Source organism: Piliocolobus tephrosceles, chromosome 14 (assembly GCF_002776525.5).
Source record: "Piliocolobus tephrosceles isolate RC106 chromosome 14, ASM277652v3, whole genome shotgun sequence".
Classification (NCBI taxonomy): Eukaryota; Metazoa; Chordata; class Mammalia; order Primates; family Cercopithecidae; genus Piliocolobus; species Piliocolobus tephrosceles.
The window spans coordinates 60,256,169-60,278,021 of NC_045447.1; the positions used below are offsets into that span (position 1 = coordinate 60,256,169).

At 37.5% G+C, this 21,853-nt stretch overlaps 1 protein-coding gene and 1 pseudogene across 4 annotated transcripts in view; one reads left to right on the forward strand and one right to left on the reverse strand.

The window, feature by feature from the left end:
* Positions 1–21,853, forward strand: part of SLC24A2 (solute carrier family 24 member 2) — a 276,630-nt gene that overhangs the window by 71,771 nt on the left and 183,006 nt on the right. The window lies entirely within an intron of this gene.
* On the reverse strand, positions 5,345–5,772 carry LOC111524742 (annotated as a pseudogene).

A 21,853-nucleotide genomic window follows, 5' to 3' on the forward strand; every position in this document is an offset into this window, starting at 1 on the left:
ATGCCTCTAATCTTGAAGGGGCAGGGTTAATATCTTTGATCATCTTTCTGCCTGTCAGTATATCCACTGAGATATTTTTCTGAAAGCAAAATATTAGAAAATACAAGAGGACTTTGATATTCCTTGCAAATACTATATAAAACATTCAAACTTATTCATTTTGTAGGTATCTATAATTCTGTTCAAAGCTTGACATTGGGAAATACTTCAAAAACAATGTAGTCTGGCATCAGGTGCCTAGAAGTGTTAATTTCCTGATTATTATTATTATTGTGGTGTTTGATGGTGGTGGTGGTAAGGATGGAGTTAGGGGCAAAGGTTGAGGCACCTGAGAAGTAGACTTTTCCCACCTCTTCTCACATAAATTCTTGGATTACTTTGTATCATTTGACTTACATCTCTCCATTTCCTTCCTCTCAACCCCACCCCTGAGAACCACTGTTTATTCTCTATCTCTGTGCAAAGTGGCAGATATGTAGGACAAACATGTCTAAAGATCTAATATACAACATGAAGACTATAGTTAGTAATAGCATATTGTATTCAGGATACTTGCTAAATGAGTAGATTATAGCTGCTGTTGCCTCAGAGGGGAAAAATGGATAACTCTGTGACATGATAGATATTTTAAATTTGTTTCACTGTGATGACCATTTTACTCTATGTATGTATTTCATAACATCATGTTGTATACCTTAAATAGATATACACACAAACATTCTTGTAATTCTCAAATGACTCATAAGGAATGCTCCTCCTCCATTCAAATAGTGAAAGGGAAAAGGCAAGTGTTGTGGGCTGCCAAAATGGCTGACTGTAGAAATCACAAACAAGGTTTACAGGACTAGTGAAAAGTTGAGACTCTAGAAACAGAAGTAAAGATGGTGATTTATTTTATTTTATTTTATTTTATTTTATTTTATTTTATTTTTAAGAATCAAAAGAACCCTGAAAGAGAAGGGATGCTCTTGGTCTTTTGATTCAGCAGTCAGTTTTTTACAAAGCAGGCTTGGGATGCTGCCTTTATGGTTCTGCGAGGGCTGCACCCCATCTGGAAGAGGAATCAAATTGTAGGGCCACCCTTGGGGACCTAATTCTGAGACTTGCACCCACCCTTGTTTGTGCATATGCACAGCTTCACAAAGGGTGGCCATAGGTCACATACGCACACACACACACACACACACACACAGAGTTTCAGATTTTCTATTATTAAAAAGGATAGCAGTGTGTGTTGTTGTAGAAAGACTTTCATCAGTAAAAACCTTGAAAATGTGAAAGTAGAATTACTTAACTTTAAAAAATTCTAGTTAATATATTCAGAAGTTCTTAGTCCCTGCAGATTTTTAGGAGCTGAGGTGTTATGGGACTTCATTTAATAATTGGCTAGATCCAGGTTGTAGGAGAATACTCTGACCATCTACCAACACCTAGGGGATATTCTCCCTTTATTCTCCAAAATGTGCAATTTACTTGGTGCCTGTAATTTCTTTTGAATATTTATACTTCTTTCCAGAAGAAAGTCAGCATCTTATAAATTAGTCTAGTATTCTTGAGGAATTCAGAAAGATTATAACAAATCATCAGGGGTGAAAAGCCTCAATCTTATAAGTAAGTAAGGACTTCAGCACAATTCCTAGGGCTGGAGTTACTGAAATGATAGGCTTATACACAGTAATGCTAATAAAAACCTCTTGGAAACACATTTTCAATTTATAACCATGAAGGAAAATGTAGGCCTTTCATCAGGCCTTCTTCTCATTATCAAAATGTCTTTTGCACAATGGCAAAGAGACATCAATGTTAAAATCAGGTAAGAACATAGATTCTTGATGATATGACATGACCACAGTTTTAGGTCTCAAAATTGCATACTATTTATAAAAGTGGTTGACAAATACATTTAAAATTATAACTTATTTTTGCATTCAAAGCATAATTTTAGAGAAGGTGAGTAAAAGTATGCCCACTATTAGAAAATGCCCTAAAGCCTTATCATTGTTATGTAACAACCAATACAGATTTTAATAGCTAAATTGAGTTAAAGCTTTTCTCCTGGTGACGTGTGTCCATTCTCCCAGAATGAAAACTTCCTGTCTCTTGACTTTACAAATGGCGCAGGTACTTCCTTCCTTCATTCAATAAATATTTATAAAGCATCTAACAATCAACTAGATACTAGGTGCTAGGATACAGCAGTAAACAAAGCAGGCAAAGAAACAAGAAACAAAGAAGTATCTGATATAATGTTAGCTAGTGATAAATACTGGGAAGAAAAGTAAAACAGGGAAAGGGGACAGAGAGGTACAAGGTTTTGAAAAAGATTCCCTGGAGGTGACATCTGAGTACAGAACTAAATTAAGTGAGAAAGTGAATCATGCAGATATCTAGGGCAGTGATTCTTAACCAGGGTGACTCTGCCTCTCCAGGGATGTTTGATGTCTGGAGAAGTTTTTAATTGTCACAACTGGGGGAAGGGATGGTACTGGCATCTGGTGGATAGAGAACAAGGATGCTGCTAAACACCCTGTGCTGCAGAGGGCAGGTCCCTGTAGCAAAGAATTATCCAGCTTAAAATGTCACTAGCACTGAAGTTAAGAAACCCTGATCCAGAGAAAGAGCATTCCAGGATAAGAAGGAAGTAAATAAACACAACAGACCATGAGGTGGGAACTTGCTTGATATATTCAAGGAAGAACTAGGGGGTGTGTGTCGCTGGAGCACACTAACAAGCAGTTACGTATCAGGAAAAGAATTCGGAAGATAGCTCAGGGCCAGGTCACATGGGGTAGCAGGCAAGACTCCTGCCTCTCCTTTGTCTGCTCTGCTTCCCTCTTTACTAAGCTCCTATTCCAAACTCCCCAAGGAGAACTAGCTGGCTTTGCTGGCAGATGTCCTAGGAAGCTGAGTGGGTTTTGGTGGGAGACAAGGATTTCACATACGTGTTTACCTGAAGAGTACATTCAAACCCATCTTGCGCCATGATGGGAGATCTTAGAGTTGACTCTCCAGAGGTTGGGAAGATCATTTCACTAAAGTTCTGGAATAGAATTCTCGAGTATGGTCATTACTAGACTCATGGCTCTTTCTATTTATGTTAGTGAAAATGAAATAAAATTAAGCGTTCAGTTCCTCCAATGTACTAGCCACATCACATTCCTAACAGCCATATGGAATCCTCGTCCTAAGTGTGGAACTCTGCCTTCGGTCTCTGGGGCTGTTTTCTGTATTGCTCTTATCCTGACCTTCCCCAGACTTTTTGTGCTGAGACACCTGATGACCTCTTGGAAGGGCAGCCACTTTGGTATTGTTCAGGGGCACAGAAAAGTGTCCTCCACTGTCTCCAGGCCTCTTCAAATGATGTGTGGATGACTACCAGGTTTATGCTTGATTTGCTAGCCAACTGCCCTTGTTTTTTGAAATAATGGTTCGTAGGGGATCCTGAAGTCCTTTTGGGTTGGCAACTTGCATTTACAGCTCTGGTTCTGAGTCTAGTTTGCAACATTTCTCCTCACTGTGTTATTTTCCACTTGCCCACACTGTCGCTTCTATTTTGCTTTTCTGCCTACACAACAGAGATTTTGTTCTAAGATATGAGTATTACTCAGTGACTCTGTTTTCCAACTTTAAAAATAAGTTTAAAGAACAAAGTATATTCAGAATCGCATATATGGATTTCATATTTCTACTTAGTACATTGTATGGTATGTGCTTTGATTTTGTTAGTTGGATGTGTTCTTCTAGAAATGAAATCCCAGGCATTATCTTTATATTAAGCCAACAACGGCTCAGATTTGAAAGGACAACAAAACTAAGATAAGAATTAGGCTCCTCAATCAGTAGAGTTTATCCTCACTCATAATTTGTTTAAGCTCTTAGTAGTGGATGCCTTTAAATTTTTCTTTAAATATTTATGGCATTGTTTGTCAAATTTTGTGGCTTCAGGTTTCTTTTACACTCTTAAGCATTATTGAGGACCCCAAAGAGCTTTTGTTATGGAGACTATATCTTTCTGTATTTACTCTATTTGAAATTAAAACTGGGACAATTTAAAGCTCAAGAAAATCCAAGCACATATAACTTTAGCCGTCACAGCAATTGCATTATCACACATCACGTAGCCTCTGGAAGAATCCACTGCATGTTTGTGAAAAAATAAAAGCAAAAAAGGCAAACAGCATCTTAGAATTGTTGTGAAAATAGTTGTGACCTCATAGACCCCTCAAATAGAAATGCAGTGACCCTCAAGAATTCCCAGACCTTACTTAGAGAACTGCTAAGCACACAGTTATTTTGCTTCTAGAAAATATTTTTTCTACTACTACTGGGTTAATCTTTCCTTGGCCTGAAGTGGCCAATAGATATCTGTGGAGATGTAAAGAAGAAAATGGGCATTTATTAAGTACATTCTCTGGGTCTGTTCCATCATCTCCCAACTTCCAGTTAATCACCAGTCTCTTTTCATATATAGTCATCCATTTCCATTGGCTTGAGGATAGGATCATCTCTCCCTGTGTTCCTGTAGCAGCCTCCCAGCTGGCTGATTTGCAGTCCTCCTGGCTTGTCTCCAGTCTTTCTCCACCTGTGCCCAGAGCAATCTGCCTAAAACCCCCATGATACCATATTTGACCCTAATCTTTCCCGCAGCCCTTTGGATGAAGTGAAACTTCCTCCGCATGGCTGACAAGGCCCATTCATGACCAGGCTCTACAGATACCTCATATTATTTTCCTTCTTTCTACTGCCCCCACCCTCTACCCCACACTCATATCCTAGCACTTTTAGTTTGTTGAGCACCTGAACATTTGTGTTCTTTCTCGTATTTGAACGTGCAAATGTGTTATTCCCACTGTCTGGAACTTCCCAGCTATTCCTGGCCAAAACCTACTGGTCCATCAAATTTCAAAGCAGATGTCATTTCAATGAGGAAGATTTCTTTACCACCACCACCCCCTTGATGGGGCTAGTACTCCTCTTATTTGCCCCTGTGATACCTGGCCCTCTCCTTGTCGTGGCACTTGTGACACTGCAGGGTACTTGTGTTTCCTTGGTTATATCCCCTTACCTGAAAGCATCTTGAGGTAAGGAAACAAGTCTGGGATCATCTGCATCCTCTGCCCATAGGGGTAGATGATGGTCACATGGTACACAGTTGTTGAATGATGAATTAATCAGTCAAAAAATTATTTTCAGAGTGCTAGGGCTTTATTACAAATGGAGTTGACTTGTAAAGACGCTCTTCTCTAATCTTCTGTACCCTCTTCCCTCCCAAAGACATCCTTCTATGGGAGGATTAGGGAGGAGGAAATCTGGTGAAAAGGGGCACTGCCTTTGCCAAAGTCCTCTAAAACAACCACTGAGTCCTTCTGGATCCAGTTGAGAATCTTCTAGAGGAAGAGTTTTCGCTCGCATCTTCAAGGTCCTTCATTTCTACATCCTAGGGGACTTTTGTCCTTTTTTGCCTTTTGAGCTGTGGTTCACTAGTCCTGGATAGTTTTGAGGGGCTTCCACTTCCATGGCTGCTTTCTCTTTCCAGGCAAGCTGGATCTGCTGGAGAAGTTTTCTGCGCTTCTTACCAGACAGAGTAATGTTGGTACGTGCACTGGATGCCCCCTTCTTGAGGTGGTGCTGCATGATCAGCCCTTGGTCTATCACAGCCCCAACCACCCGGTGCCTCAGATGCCACTCCCAGTTCAATACCCACAGGTGCTTGAACAGCTACTTCTTCAGTTCTGTTCGGGGGCAGTTGATATTTCCCTGGGGAGTCCCCATAGTCACACCACAACGCCAGTTCCCAATCAGTCAACCTTTTAACTATTTCCTTTATAATAAATGTTTTATTTGCATTATCTCATTTAATCATCTTAACTTACTTCCATTGCCTAAACATCCTAGCAGCAAAAAAATAGTGAAGCTGTTCTCAACATCATATGCTGAGAACAAAGGGATCACCCAAATGGGGACAACTCACAGAAATGAATAAAGATTAAGGTAAATTTTCCAAGGGAGAAGGCAGGCAAAGAATCATTCTGACAAAGCAGCTGGGTCCTCTTTCAACTTCTAAGTGACATTGCTGGAATATTCCCAACCAGAACTCAGAGTAAAACCACTAAAAATACTTGTTAAGGGAAACCGATCTGTTTCATCCTGAAAGTACTTTCCCAGTTGGCAGTCTTGAAAATGTCTATGCTTCTGGAGTTTTATAGCCTTACTTTAAAAAAAAAAAAAAAGTTTTGTTTTTAAAATAAAGTCCGAGAGCACTAGGGACGTGAAGGTTACATAGACTTACTTCACACTTAGTGGAAAATTCTTATCTTATAAGTCTTTCTTTCTTCTGACAATTTCTTGTTACATTGATTAAATCCCTGTAAGTTATTTTCTTCCAGTTCAGCCTCTGGGTTCCTGTTTATTTTTCCAGAAAGAACTCAGTAAAATTCTGAAAACAGAGAAGGAATTGAAAATATAGTTTTATTATTTGTATTTTGAAAGAGGCATGAATGTTCATGGTAGATGCAAATACACAAACACAGAAAAAAACTTTAAATAATTTCCAGTAATTCCACCACTGTTGGTATTTTAATATATATTCTTCCCATCTGTCTGTCTTGCACATACACACATACACACTCTCTCTCTCTTTCCCTATTTCCTTCTCTTACGTGTGAATGTATGCATATTTTTAAAATTTACCAATATAGTATCATATGGAACTAATTCTTATGAAATCAGCCTGTTTCATTTAATTGCAAATATCTCCATGTCATTAATCATGTGCCTCTGCTTCTCAAATGTTAATGCATGTGCAGATCACTGGGTAACTTGTTGGAAATGCAGAATCTCAGGCCCTCCCCCAGATCTACTGCATCAGAAACTGAATCTAAACAAGTTCCAGGTAAAGGTGACAATATTAGTCCACAGACCACATTTTAGTAGCAAAGGTTGAAATCTTTTCTGGAGATTGCACAGGGTCCCCAGTATTGGTGTAGTTAATTTTATGTAACTAAGCCCCATATGATCAAACACTGGAGTTATTTCCAATTGCCCTGCTAGGATGAGACACATTCTTGCAAGTATTAGTATATATCCATCATTATTTCCTTAGGAGAAAAAGCCCTGTAGATAGTTTGCTGAATCGTACATATTTTGAGGGAAATAGTATATTTTTAAGGATTACAAAATAGTGATTCATTCTACTTTATAGCACATAAGACTCTAAAATGTAGCCATAGTACTTCCTGTCATATATACACATTTTCCCGTATCTGCAGTGAACCAAGACAGAGCTTTGACATTTTTTATTATTCTGATCAAGTGCTGTTATCACTTGAAATGGCTTCACCTCTATCTTCAATTCATCTAATTTTATTCACCCTTCAACACAAGAGTTTTAATCTTGCTTCTTCCAGAAAGTCTCCCCTAATAGTCCAAATTATAGTGAGCTCACTTGCTAAATATTTTCACCATTATTCTTTGTGCCAATTATCTCAAAATATACTTTTCTACTTTCTCTTGAAACGACTTAAATCTATGACTTTGGTCCCTCTCATCTCCTTGACCAGATTATAAATGACAGAGGGAATGGATCTTCAGTGTGCTTCATCTAAGCACTCTGCAACCCCTCTCACTCCAAGAAGGTTTGAGTGCATTAGAGAAAGCACAGGATTTGGAATGAAAAGGCTTGTGTTTGAAGCCCAGCCCTGCCATTTATTGAGTATTCAAGGAATAAGTCATGGTAATCTCTCTGAGCCCTAGCTTTATCATCTGTAAAATGGATACAGTATCTGCACTGCTTGCTAAGATTCTAATCCATCATATCCTTTCCAAAAATCTAAGTAATTCACTAAAAGTCTCAGTGTAGAGCTGTCTCTAAATTTCATATAAGATATGCAAGTCTCTCTCTCTCTCTGTCTTTCTCTCTGGCACACACACTTACACACACAAACACAGAAGAATGTATCTCAAGCTCAGGAACCTTTACCCAACAACAGTATCAGGCAGAAACTGAACAATATTGTTTTGTTTTTGTTGCATTGCATTTATTTGCTTTCTTTTCAAAAATTATTATTTTTTATTTGCAAATATAAATGTATATATTTGTGGTGCAGAACACGATGTTTTGCTATATGTATACTTTATGGAATGGCTAAATCAATGAATTATTTATTTTCTATTTATGGCAAACAATATTGGTTTTCTAGGTATGGTAGTGACATGAAGTTCACTTTTTAAATAAACATTTACATTTTAAAAGGTAAGTCAATTTAAGGTAAAACACTTGGTAAATAGTAAAACATAAATTAAGAAAATATGGCAAAATATCATGCTGTTGTTATAAAAATGACTGAAGTTTGGGCAACATCTAACTACAGGAAGCCACTGCCAACTGTAATGCAAGATGCAGATATAGGTTATTGTTCTAGCTATTGTTACGTAAACTACTGGAAGACCAGTTCTTGGAGCCCTAGATTTAATAGATTCTCAATAAAAAATACTCAAATGTAATTTAAAATAGAGCAAAAAGTCAAGTGTTGTGTTGTGCAACAAGTCACCATCCATTGTTAAATCTTGCAGAACTCTCCAAAGTGTATCGAGAAGATCATTTGTTTCTGATGAAGTTAGATACAAATGTAGTGAGGGGCTTTATCAGAATAACTGAGATGGCTCAACATATATCAGTTCCAACTGGGAGAAGGTTTGTGAATAGATTACTTTGCATAAGACATTATTCTTCATTATCAAAAACAATAAATATTTTAGGAGCATCATGTGTACAGAGAATACTTGGCTAGCATTTGACTAAAACCTGCATTCATGGGAAAAACAAAAGGTTTACTGTCCTTTGAATCATCATGATTAGTGCTATTGTATTAGAACTCAAAGCAAGATGACAGAGTTTTCCATTTAACTCTGAAATCTCTCCAAAAAGGAGTAAGTTTTATTAATTCTGTCTTTACATGAAGAAATGAAATCGGTCAGAGAGAGATTACGTGATTAGTCTAAGATCATGTGGTTATTTATAGCCAGAACGAAAAACAAGAGATTCTGACTTTATGTACCTTGTGACTTTGTTATCCTTTTCCATCCAGGGTAGGCTTCTGCTAGTCTTGGAGTATTCAATGATTTGACTCAAGTATTCTAGATTCGGATTGTGCCAAAGTGGGATTAAGTTAGATGGATTAAATTAAATAGCAGGATTAAATTAAGTGGGATTAAGATGAGGCCTGTTATGATTGATTTCAGCATAGTGTGGAGGAATTTTCAGCACCACATTCTCCTGTCTTGGTTTTGATTATAAAGGGAAGAGGAGTTCAAGAAGGCTCCTTCAGAGAATAAGCTGGCCACAGCTTGGGTCTACTTGTACCAGAAGGTTGGTCAGCATCCTTCAAAGCAACAGTGTGCTAACTTCAAACCTGCATCTTTATTTTAGCCCAATAAGGTCTGTTTCAAACTTACGACCTCCAGAACTATTCAGTAATAAATTCATGTTTCCTTAGGCCTCTTTAGTTTGTGGTAGTTTTTTTACAGCAGCAATAGAAAACTAATACAACACAGCTCAGAGTTCTTCCACCCAAAGGGCAAGGGAGCTGGAGTGTTTAGGTATCAACTCCTATCAGTCATTGACTGAGTGCTGCTTGGCATAGGGCTGTGAATTCGTTAGCACTCAACTAAAGGTGGGTAGACACTGGCAGTTAGAAATCAACCAGAACACAGTGAAGTGCTAAGACTCTGGAAAAATGGACTGGGCACTAGCAGATTCTGCTACAATATGTCTTTTATCTGCCTCTTCCTTTTTAATCTGTCTTCACAATCATGGCACATGCAGATCATCTCCGTCGATCAATCTACTAGCACCTAACAGGTTAATCTTCCCTAAACAGGGAGGGCCTTCAGTGGGTTGTTCTCTTTCTCAAAAATCTTCAACATTCCCACAAGAAAAGATTCTTGTACAAGGTGAACCAGATTTCAAATAGTAACTTAGGACTCAATCCTCTGATACTTTAATCTTAGACTTTGAATTTTTAAGTTAGGGTGTACAGAATGAACAGCGAATGTGCTTGGATATCTATTTGTGTGCAAAGTTCCAGGCTTGGCATACGAACCTTTGGAGTCTTAAAATGTTGATCCCTTTGGTCTGCATTCCTTAAAATAGCAGTAACACCATGAGGAAGTGAGAAAATTGATTTGAAAATGGAGAAGGTTAATTAAAAGAAACAAAACTTCAAGACATGTGGTTGTCAATTGACACTACAGAAACCAAGCCTGAGAAATTCTGAGTTCTGCACATTTACAGAATGTCACAGGTATATTTAGATAAATCTAGAATCTAAGGAGATCTAATTGCTGAAATAATTTCAGCCTACCAAAGCAAGGACATTCTCACCCTTCCTACTCTTCCTGCCCTAATGTAAAGTGCTTAGAGTTTCAGAGCTTTCTGTGGAAGACTTCAGGCTCAAATGACCCCATAAAATTTGTCCACAGTCCTCACATTGATTTTGCCAAGTTCTGCTTACTTTGTGTTTGCTATTGGTCCAAACCATAAAAGGGTGGAGAAAGGAAAAAGAGTCCATACATTTTTAACATATCAAAAAAAACAAAGTAAATAATATGCTTTAAAATTAGAATAGAAAGTGCTGATGCTAGAGCATTTTTTAGAATCCTTGTTTCAGAGTAAGAGCAGAGTGGTGAAAGACAGAGCCTAAGAAAGGAAGAAAGCAAACATTTACTGAGTCCCACATAAGGTGTTTAGTTCACACCCACCTTCTGAAAAAGCCAGTAATATCTCTACTTGACAAATTATGAGGCTAAGGCTCAAAGATGTTCTGTCATTTAAGTGATGTCATAAAGCCAAGAAGTTGGTCATTTGGGATTCGAGTGTGTACTGTTTTATCTATGTCTCAGGTGAGACATAACTTGCATTTATATAGTACCTTTCAAAGCATTTTTCTTATGCTATCTTTAAACTTCATCTATGAGGCAGACATCAATTGCCACATTTTACGAATACAATTACAGAGGCTCAGAACTGTGTTGCCCAGAAAGACACAGCCAGTAAGCAGCAAAACAAGTCTGGATCATGGAGCTCAGGTCTCAGGACCTCTCTAGTGCATCCGTGTGTCCTAACCAGAAGGGCTGAGTCATTAATGTCCTGAAACCAGTCAGGAGCAGTTAGTTTATTTCAGAGAATCATCTAGTCAGAAAAAAAAAAAATTGACTTACTTTTATTTTTTCAAATTACTAAATTAATGAAATCTCCTTGCAGAAAATTTGGAAAATATACAAAGGAGAAAAATAAAAATCATCTGTAATACTGCCACCCAGAAATAATCACAAGTATTAATTTGATACATTTCTTTTTTCTTTTTGTTTTTTTTTTTTTTTTGGTGCCTTTTTTTTAATAATACTTTAAGTTCTAGGGTACATGTGCACAACGTGCAGGTTTGTTACATATGTATACTTGTGCCAAGTTGGTGTGCTGTACCCATCAACTCGTCAGCACCCATCAACTCATCATTTACATCAAGTATAACTCCCAATGCCATCCCTCCCTCCTCCCGCCTCCCCATAATAGGCCCTGGTGTGTGATGTTCCCCTTCCAGAGTCCAAGTGATCTCATTGAGAACATGCGGTGTTTGGTTTTCTGTTCTTGCAATAGTTTGCTGAGAATGATGGTTTCCAGCTTCATCCATGTCCCTACAAAGGACACGAACTCATCCCTTTTTATGGCTGCATAGTATTCCATGGTATATAATTTGATACATTTCTTTCCAGTGCTTGTGATACAGATATACATGCATACTGTATTTTTAGAAAAGTATTTTTAGAAAAAGCATGCCATGTATAGCTTAATATCCTAGTTTTCTAATTAACATTGGATGATGAATATTTTCCCAGGTCATTAAGTAATCTTAAGAAACTGCCTCATGCATCATAATATTGCATGAATATAACCTTAATTTAGTGAAACATTATTCACTTACTGTTGAACATATTGTTGTTCCTGGTTATAAGCTTGTACAAAATGCTGCAACTTCGGTATCTAAACACAAAATTTTTATTTCCAACCACAGTGGATGAGAGGGTCAATTTCTCCACTTTGAGTGTTTTTAAGACTTTTGCAAGATGGATAGGTAGAAACAAATTCTTTTTTGAATTTGCATTTTACAGATTACAGCCACACTGAATTTGTTTCCCCATGTTTACTTTGCCAGGCGTTCTGGTCTCCATGCAGTTCCACGTCTGTTTATGTGCTAACACAGTACTCAGAGACCCAGCAGTAGGTGCCAAGACAATCAGCTGTTATAGCAATTCCCAGAACCCCCGAGTCTGGGAACTGCCAGCACCAGAGCATAAGCACCTCTAGGCAGGAACTCCATCTTATTCATCTTTGTAGTCCCCATTCCTGGTTCTAAGCCAGACACCTGTCAAGTTCTCAATACATTTGTTGAAAATATTACAATAGACCATATATTCTGATTTTGGCCTTCTAACTTGCTCTGTGACTTTTGACAAGTTCTCTCACCTCTCTGTGCCTCCATGTCTTCCACTGTAAATGAATGGAAGTGTGATATGCCATACTTTGTGAGCAAAGTGCTACGGCAGTGGTACAATTCCCATACAAAAGGTCTCTATGGGTGGGTCCATGTCACCTAGGCAGGATTCCTTTCCTTCTGTAACACAGAGAGTGAATTCGATACGTATTTGAGATTTGAGTTTGTGATCCCTTCACACCTTTCATACTGATATACTATAGCCAAAGCAAATTTCTTTTGTTTCTCTTTATATCCTCAGTGTGCACACTGCATGGCACATAGGAAGTGTCTAAAAGGAGTGAACAAATGAAGGACTGAAGTCACTAAAGGTGAAGGGATGAGCAAATGAAATACTAGAGCTGAAGGAGATTTTACAAATCTAATTTTGGAGGCCTTCCTGGTTACCATTTTATTTTGGTAGACACAGCTATACAGATTGACTATCCCTTATCCAAAATGCTTAGAACCAGAAGTGTTTTGGATTTCAGATTTTTTTGGTTTGGAATATGAAATATTTGCATATATATATAACGATGTGTCTTGGATTAGACCCCAAGTCTCAACATCAAGTTTATTTATATTTCATATACACGTAGCCTGAAGGTGATTTTATACAATATTTTTGTTAATTTTTTGCATGAAACAAAGTTTTGGCTGCAATTTGACTGAGAACTGTTACATGAGGTCAGGTATGGAATTTTTCACATATGGCATCATGTCTATGCTGAAAAAGTTTTGGATTTTGGAGTACTTCAGATTTTGGATTTTCGGATTAGGGATGCTCAACCTGCATTAGCATCTCCACCTTAGAGGCACTTGCTAGAATAAACTTAAATCATTTAAAGAAGATAAATTTCAATAACTAGCCGGAGAAATTTAATTTCATAAAAATGTTTCCATATCAAAACATTTTTGTTCATTTTTGCTTTGCTTTGTTTTGTCATTGGCCATGATCTTAATATATATTTATATATATTAGAAGTATAGAGTTTTCACTTTTAGAGGGAACACACCATGTATGAAGGAATGATTAGTTTAGAAATTGTTTTTTCAGGTGAACTTTGCCACCATATCAAAAAATGTAAAGTTATTTCAGTTTCCAAAACTAATTTAAATGAGTACTTAATGATGTCAATGAAAAATGGAAAGTATGAATTGTGTCTTCTTTGAGGATCTTTTTCTTTAAAAGATGAACATGATTATTTTAACCTGCTAAATGTGTATTTTTAAATGTTTCACTACTTGGTATAATAATACAATATTTCTAAACTGACAAAATGATAATTTAGTGAAGCCAGTGTAAGGAAATTGTAATACTTAATTACAGAACTCACTCAGAACTGTTTTTGTATCACTTATTTATGCAATTAAAAAGGACAGATACTTTTTATGCTTTTCTCAATTCCTAAATTAGTTCTCTGGTTAGAACAAATTAGTGCCAAGGAAAATATTTTTTGTATTCAATTTTTATTTTAAATTCTGAGGTACATATGCAGAATGTGCCGGTTTGTTACGTAGGTAAACATGCGCCATGGTGATTTGCTGCACAGATCAACCCATCACCTGGGTTGATTAAGCCCAGCATACATTAGCTATTTTTACTGATGCTGTCCATCCCACTGCACCCCCAGCAGGCCCCAGTGTGTGTTGTTCCCCATCATGTGTCCATATGTTCTTAGATATTTTTAAAATAATTTCAGAAGTTGTTATTTCAATTTCAAAAGCCATTGATGCAATCACTTGTATAGGTTCTTAATATATTGATTAAAACATTGGCTAACATGTTGTTTTTTTAATTTCCTAGAATTATTACTGTGGATCATAACTGCTAAATATTTCAAATATAATGTTACACTTTTTAGCAATTAATTTACCCCAGTGCTTAGTATTAAGAACACTTACAAGAAAATAGCTCGACATGGCATATAACATATTGAGATCTATTATAAAATTTTCAAACCATGTACATGACAAAGTTACCTTATATACCTAGTTATTAGAAAAGAAAAAATTCTAAAATGATGCCATTAAGATTAAATTTAAATTATATATTTGAAATTAAATTACAAACTTTTTAAGGAAAGCCTATACATTTTAATTTTATATTTTAAAGAATATAATAGCTTTACTACATTAGATTTTCTTAGAACTACCATGTTTGTGGAATTAAATTCCTACATCATGAATGAGACATTACTTTTTACTGGATGCAGTATTTTCTTTTATCTTTCTGATGGTATTAAAAATAGATTTTATTTAATGCAATTTAAAACATACAAAAGATATAGAAGAATAATATAGCAGACACCAGTACACCCAAAATGCAGCTTAAGAAATAAAACATCACATACTCAAAGTTATCTGAATACACATTCCAGTTACTTTTCTTCCTGCCAGCCTCCCAGAGGTGACCTCCATCTTGAGTCTGGAGGATAACTAAAATGTATTGCCTTATAGATTTGGTAGACAAGTATGAATCCTTAAAGCAACAGTCCCAAACCTTTTTGGACACAGGGACCGGTTTCGTGGAAGACAATTTTTCCACAGACAGAGATTGGGGCTCAGGGGTGTGGGGAGGATGGTTTTGCGATGAAATTGTTCCACCTCAGATCATCAGGCATTAGATTCTCATAAGGAATACACAACCTAGATCCCTCACATGCACAGTTCACAATAGGGTTCCTGCTCCTATGAGAATCTAATGCCACCACTGATTTGACAGGAGGCAAAGCTCAAGCAGTAATGTTCACTCACCTGCTGCCCACCTCCTGCTGTGCAGCCTGGTTCCTAACAGGCCGCAGACTGGTACTGGTCCACAGTCCAGGGGTTGGGGACCCCTGCCTTAAAGGAGATATGGTAAAGTTGTTGCATGTATTTATTCAAAGCTTATTAACTTTGTATAGTGTTTTAATGCATGTGGTCTCCTGTAATTTGCTTTCCTTAAGTCAACATTATATTTATGAAGTATATCTGTATTGAAATACTTAGCTCTAAGTCATTCATTTTAAGTGATTTTGGCATTCAGTTATACGAATAGTCTATAATTAATCTATCCATTCTCTTTTGGTGAAGGGTTAGATTTTTTCTAGGTTTTTTTTGTTTTGTTTTGTTTTTCCGCTACTAACAAGCAATGCTGCTATGAATAATCTGTGCGTGTCTCCTAGTGACATGTGCAAGAATTCCTCTAAGATAAATCCCTACAAGCAGAATTGCTGGGTTTCAGGTGGATTTAACTTCAACTTTGCTAGATATTGCCAAACTGTATTTCAGATTGGGTTGTATCAATTACAGTTTTTCTTTTTACGTTTTTTTTTTTTTTAATGGTTTCTGTTTTCTCCAATGCATTTTTTCTTATTCAGTTGTTTGGTTGGTGTTTGTGTGCTTTTGTCTCTGACTTTCATTGTGAGGCCTTTCCTCAAGTGTCTGGTAAAGGCAAGCCAATCATATTTGAGGGTAAAGCCCAAAAGAGCCTTCGGATGTCCTGTGTGAGTGATGGGGACATGGGACAGGTGTGAACTGTGGGCTTCACTCTATTACAGGGTTTCTTAACAGTGGCACTACTGACATTTGGGGCTGGATAATTCATTGTTGTGAGGGCTGTTTTGTTATTCTATGCATTATAGGATGTTTAACAGCTTCCCTAGCCTCTACCCACTAGATGCCAGTAGCATCATGTCCCTCTAGTTGTGGAAATCAAAAATGTCTCTATCCCTTGGGGAAGCCCACCCCCACCCCGTTCCAGTTAGTACTGCTGCTCTAGGATAAATATATGGCTGGCCAACCTTTTTATTTGCCCCAAATTTAAATCTCCAACGGCCTTTTCTCTGGGATCATTTGCTTCCTCCAGACAGGCTTCCTCAGCTCCCATCTTTGCCAGAGGAAAAAGAAAAAAACAGGGAAATCAACTTGATGAGGGGCCTAGTACAGCCATTTTCTCAGTTCCTCCATTTTCACTCTGTACGCCATGCTTGCCCGTGGCTGTGTTTGGTATCTCTGAGTCCAAGCTTCCTAGTTTAAATTCCGCAGATGTTCAGCCTCCTGTCTCCATAGGGTAGTCTCACTTGCCTGAATGCGGTGGGAAACAAGGATTTGTATTTTTTTTTTTACCTCTGTAACTAATATTGCCATGATTATCCTTTGAAGTTTATCTTTGTGCATATCTGAACTCTTTATGATAAATTCCTAAAAGTGAATTTTAAAATCTGTGCAATTTGACATGCGTTTCTCAGTATACGAATTTTAACCCTTGATGCATACTATGCGTAATAATCTAGTCACAGTTCTTTTTTCCTTTGGGCAGCATTTACATCTAGAAAGTCTTTCACCTGCTAGTTTCCCTGTAGCCTTTTCTTTATCAGAGAATAAAAGTAAAATAAATTATAAATCCTCGATAGAATGTTAGAACAAAATATTTTGTTTTCCTCTCCTCTGGTTAACAAATTGTTTAGAAAAGATATTAGGAAATCTTCCATTAGTGAGGGAACAAATACTTACATAAATGTAATCTGTAAAAACCTTGATTTAGAACTTTCCTTGTATAAAATACCTCTTACTGAAGCATTTACACTGAGTGGGAAGTGATTGAGCCAATTGCTAAGGTAATATTCCGTATACCTTTACCCTATCTGTTGAGATTTCATCATTTATTATTTTCCTGTGCAAATAGGTAATTATTTTCCTAATCTATGAAAAGCATGTTTATTTAGAATGAACAGTGTAAGATTTGGGATTTTTTTTAAGAGAATCCTAGTTAACCATGTTTTAATTGGCAACTCTGTTTTAGTTGAACCGATTAATTTTGTCTTAGTGGTGAGAATTTGAAAATTATAATTTGAAGAGGATTTAACATACCTTTTCATCTTCTAAGAAAGTTTCTATTGACCATTTTTCCTCCTCCGACCTATCTGTTTTTTAGATACTTATCTTGCTTGTGGGAAATAACCAAAAACTTAATTTAATTCTAGTTAATGAATAAAGGCAAGTAAAAAGAAAGAAAAAGAAAGGAAGGAAGAAAGGGAAGAAGTTTGTGTGTTTTTTAAAGAGTGCCTCGGAAATCACCTTTATAAAAATCAAACTCATCTTTTCCCAACACTGTCTTCTGTACATGAGAAGCATCTTAAAAATGAAACTGACCTTTTAAGCGGGACAAGGAAGATGACTTTAGTGCTTATCAGTCTTGTCGATGTCCTTTTCTTATTTTTGTCCTCTAAATGTACTTGATGGGAGAAAACACCATTTTTAAATCTCTTTATATTGAAGATATATAAAGAGCAAGAGTTTAGGTATATAAAGGCAATGCTTTCATCTAGTGATTTCTTGTCCTTGGTTTTAGGCAGGGCCATCAACAACTGAAAAATCATTACTTCCTATAGCAAAATTAAAATTAAAAATTGATAAACTAGTAAACAGTCATGGTGCACCTACCGTGGACCAGATCCTTTGCCAACAGGCTGCATTCATACATAGACAGATGAATGACTAGAGACCTGATTACAAAGATAGACAAACCATTGATGGACATTTGGGTTGGTTCCAAGTCTTTGCTATTGTGAATAGTGCCACAATAAACATACACGTGCATGTGTCTTTATAGCAGCATGATTTATAATCCTTTAGGTATATGCACACCAACATGGCACATGTATACATATGTAACAAACCTGCACATTGTGCGCAGGTACCCTAGAACTTAAAGTATAATAATACTAAAAATAAATAAGTAAATAAATACATAAATATAGACAAACCAACACTTTCATGGATGTTACCTCATTTTATTCTCACAAATGCCCTGTCAGTCAATGATGTCGCCATTTTATAGACAGAAACACAACCTGTTAGAAGTTATGTGGTTGAGTGACTTGCCAAAGGTCAAATGGCTAAGAAGTATGTATTTTTGGGATATAAAGCTGATGGGTAAAGCTTGAAAAATGAGACAGTTTGCTAATTGTAAAGGTTTGGTCATTAATCAACATTCATTCATCTAACAAATTTTTATCGAGCACCTTCTGTGTACTGGGCATTTTGCTAGGTGCTGGGAGACTACATAACTAATGTAAAGTCTCTGCCCTCATAGAGCTTACATTTAGTGGAGGAAAGAGACAATAAATACAGCAAATAAGATAGTGATGCACAGTGACAAGTGCTAGGAAGAAAAATAAAGCAGGCTGAGTGGATAAAGAGTGATTATTAGAAGGATGAGAAACCATTACTCCACCCGAAGTCACAAAATAGATAAAGCATCTTTTCCTTGCAGCTCAAAGAGAAAGCCATGTTTTATGTTTTACTGCTGTCATATTTTATCCACAGTGAAGCTAAACATGAAATTTAAAGAATGAAAAAAACTTTAATAAGGTGGCTTCAGTTTTGTCTTATAGTATTACAGTCCATCTTCAAACAATGTCTAAATTACAGTCTATTTTTTTCTAGCATGAATCAAAAGAAAATCCAGTGAGGTCATTATTAGTGTCTGTAAAATTCTAATGGAAGAAAACCTGTAGAAATCTGTCTTTGAAAGTCTGTTCCCAGAGTTCAAGTGGCAACTGTTTTGTGACTTGACAAGATAGTTCATGGCTTTTAAAGACAAATGATTTGTTCTGCTTAATGTGGTTTTCTGATAAGCCTTGAGAGAATTTTTTAAATTATACTTTCAGTTATGCATACATAATTGCCATTCATCTGTGACATAAGTATGGCATTTGGTATCTACTGCTTCTACAGATAGGTTAATGCAGTGAACTCCTTGGTCATTCTTTAGCCCTTTCTGAAGACAGGAGGTAACAATAATGTACTTACCTCTTGTTAAAAGCTCCACATTTGACCGTTTTATTCATTTTTATAATTCCAGTGTTTGCTTGCAAATAATCTTCCCTATAGTGCTCAGGGCACTATAAAGACATTGGAGTGCCCTGAGCAGAGGGGAGGGGTAGAGCTTTCAGGAAAGCAGTGATGAAACTGATATCCCTGGACAATATCAGCATCTCAAGGGAAGCAACTTTTATCCTCACCCTTGTTCTTGACTTGAACTCCAGTCTTTGTCCTATATACTAGTGTTGCCCAATGAGTGGCATCCAGTACTGTGGCTTTTGAAAAGATCTTAGGTGGTACAACAAACATTTTTAATGATTATATGCTTATTTTAACATATACTAGAAAAGTATAGAACTGGTTATATACTTTTAACCAGAGAAATAAACCCATTTCTCAAAAGTTATGCTTAGAAGCAACGAGGCAGTGAAAGAAAAGTGAGTCCACTTGAAGTACTAGGTTAACAGTAGCAGAGATAGAACCCAGCTATGGAAAAACTGTGGCAGTAGTGCATGGATGACCGAGGGCAAATGAACACAGTCCTCACTGTGGTCTTCAGTCACCTTGAGCCCTGCTTTTCCAAAGACTGATTCCCTGTGGTCCTTTTCTTCATTTTCTGATAACCTCTTCTCTTCACATCTCTTTGCTGCCCATGGGAGATTTCATAGCCTGGCCCTGTCCTGTGGGAGCCCCACTAGTGTGAGTCTCAGGGGGCTGGCATGTGGCTACACTGAGCATTGTTCAATCCTTGGAGGCCTCTGTCTATTGAACTTCCTTTTTGGTTGAGGTAGATAAAGACCCTTCCAAAGTTTCCCTTACATGTAGGTGTATCCTACATTTGTGAGGGCTCCTTTCATCCTTTCTTGTTTACACATTCAGAGGAGGATGTTTCAGTGTTGCCAGTGGATTAAAATTGAATGGAACATCTCGTGCTGGACTTCGGGGGTCTGAAATTATCTTGGACAGCTTCAAAGATTTTCATTATTTAAATAATAATTGTCATATGAACCTGTTGTTTGAATGTGATACTGTCTTTTTCTTTTGCCAATACACATTCTCTCTCTCTCTCTCTCACACACACACACACACACACACACACACAAAATACACCTCTCTTAGTGGTGGCTGTACTACTCCATCTGATCCATTTTTCCATTCTATCGAAATCCACTGTGTACTGCGCACATTCATTATTCAGCATCAGGTGTAATCTAGTGAATTATAGAGGAAAAGGATTTGGAACTAGACTGAATATATAAAAGCCTATACAATCACTTGTGTTTGTTTATGCAAAAAGGAAAAAAGAGAAAAGCCACAGTAGTTTATGAAACTGAATTGTCCTATAGCTTCAGAATGGCTAGATCTAAGGAGGCCTCAAGCAGTACCATTTAGCCTTTACCTCTTTCTATGTATCTCTTGCATTCAACTTTGCTTTTCTGTCAGTTAGTTGTATTCTCAGGCAGGTTCCTTGTACAGTAAACAAGAAAGCCACCAGTAGCTCTTAGCTTACATCTCATCAGCTTACCATCCCCAGAGGAAAGACAACTCCTATTTCCAGTGTTTCCTCCAACAAGCTCAGCATTTCACCAGTTTGAATCAAGTGCCCAGCTTCTTACCAGTCCCTGCAAGCCCTACAGCCTGGAGGTGGGGCATACTTACTGAATGGGCCTGAGTCATGCATCCTCATGAAGCCGAGGGTGGGATCCATTCCCTACTAAATCAAATGGACCCACAGTAGGAGAAAGGGTGTGTTAGTAAGAGCTCTCCAGAGAAATAGAACCAATAGGAGAATGTGTGTGTGCACGTGCATGTGTGCATGTGTGCGTGCGTGTGTCTGTATCTGTATAAAGCTACATGTATAAAGGTAGAGAGAGAGATTTACTATAAGATATTAGGTTATTGCTCACACAATTATGGAGTCGGAGAAATCCCATGATCTGGCATCTGCAAGCTGTAGACCCAGAAAAGCTGGTGTCTGTCTGGAAATTCCAAAGGCCTAAGAATTGGAGCATTGAGGGCAGTAGATCATCAAGGTCCCAGCTCTCTCCTCTGCCTTTTTATTCTGTTCAGGCACTCAGTGGGTTGGATGATGCATACCCACATTGGAGACGGCTATCTGCTTTACTCAGCCTGCCAATTCATACGCTAATCTCTTGCAGAAACACCCTCACAGACGCACACAGAAGTAATGTTTAACCAGCTATCTGGGTATCACTTGGCCCAGTCAATTTTATGCATCACATAAAATTAACCCAAACAAAGAAAGCCTCTAAGGCACTTGAGATGCTGTTTTAAAAAGAGGAGGGGTAGATGCTGGGCAGGAGAAAATATCAGATCCAGGTGAGGGCCTTACACATTGGATGTGGCCAGAAGTGGAAGCCATTGTTTATGATGAAGATTATATTAGCTGTGCCACACTGACAAGCCCTTTCCCCATCATGTCAATAGGCCTGTGGCATTTATTCCCTGCAAACTGTAATAAACATGATGTCATCTATCACACTCCCCTACTCTGT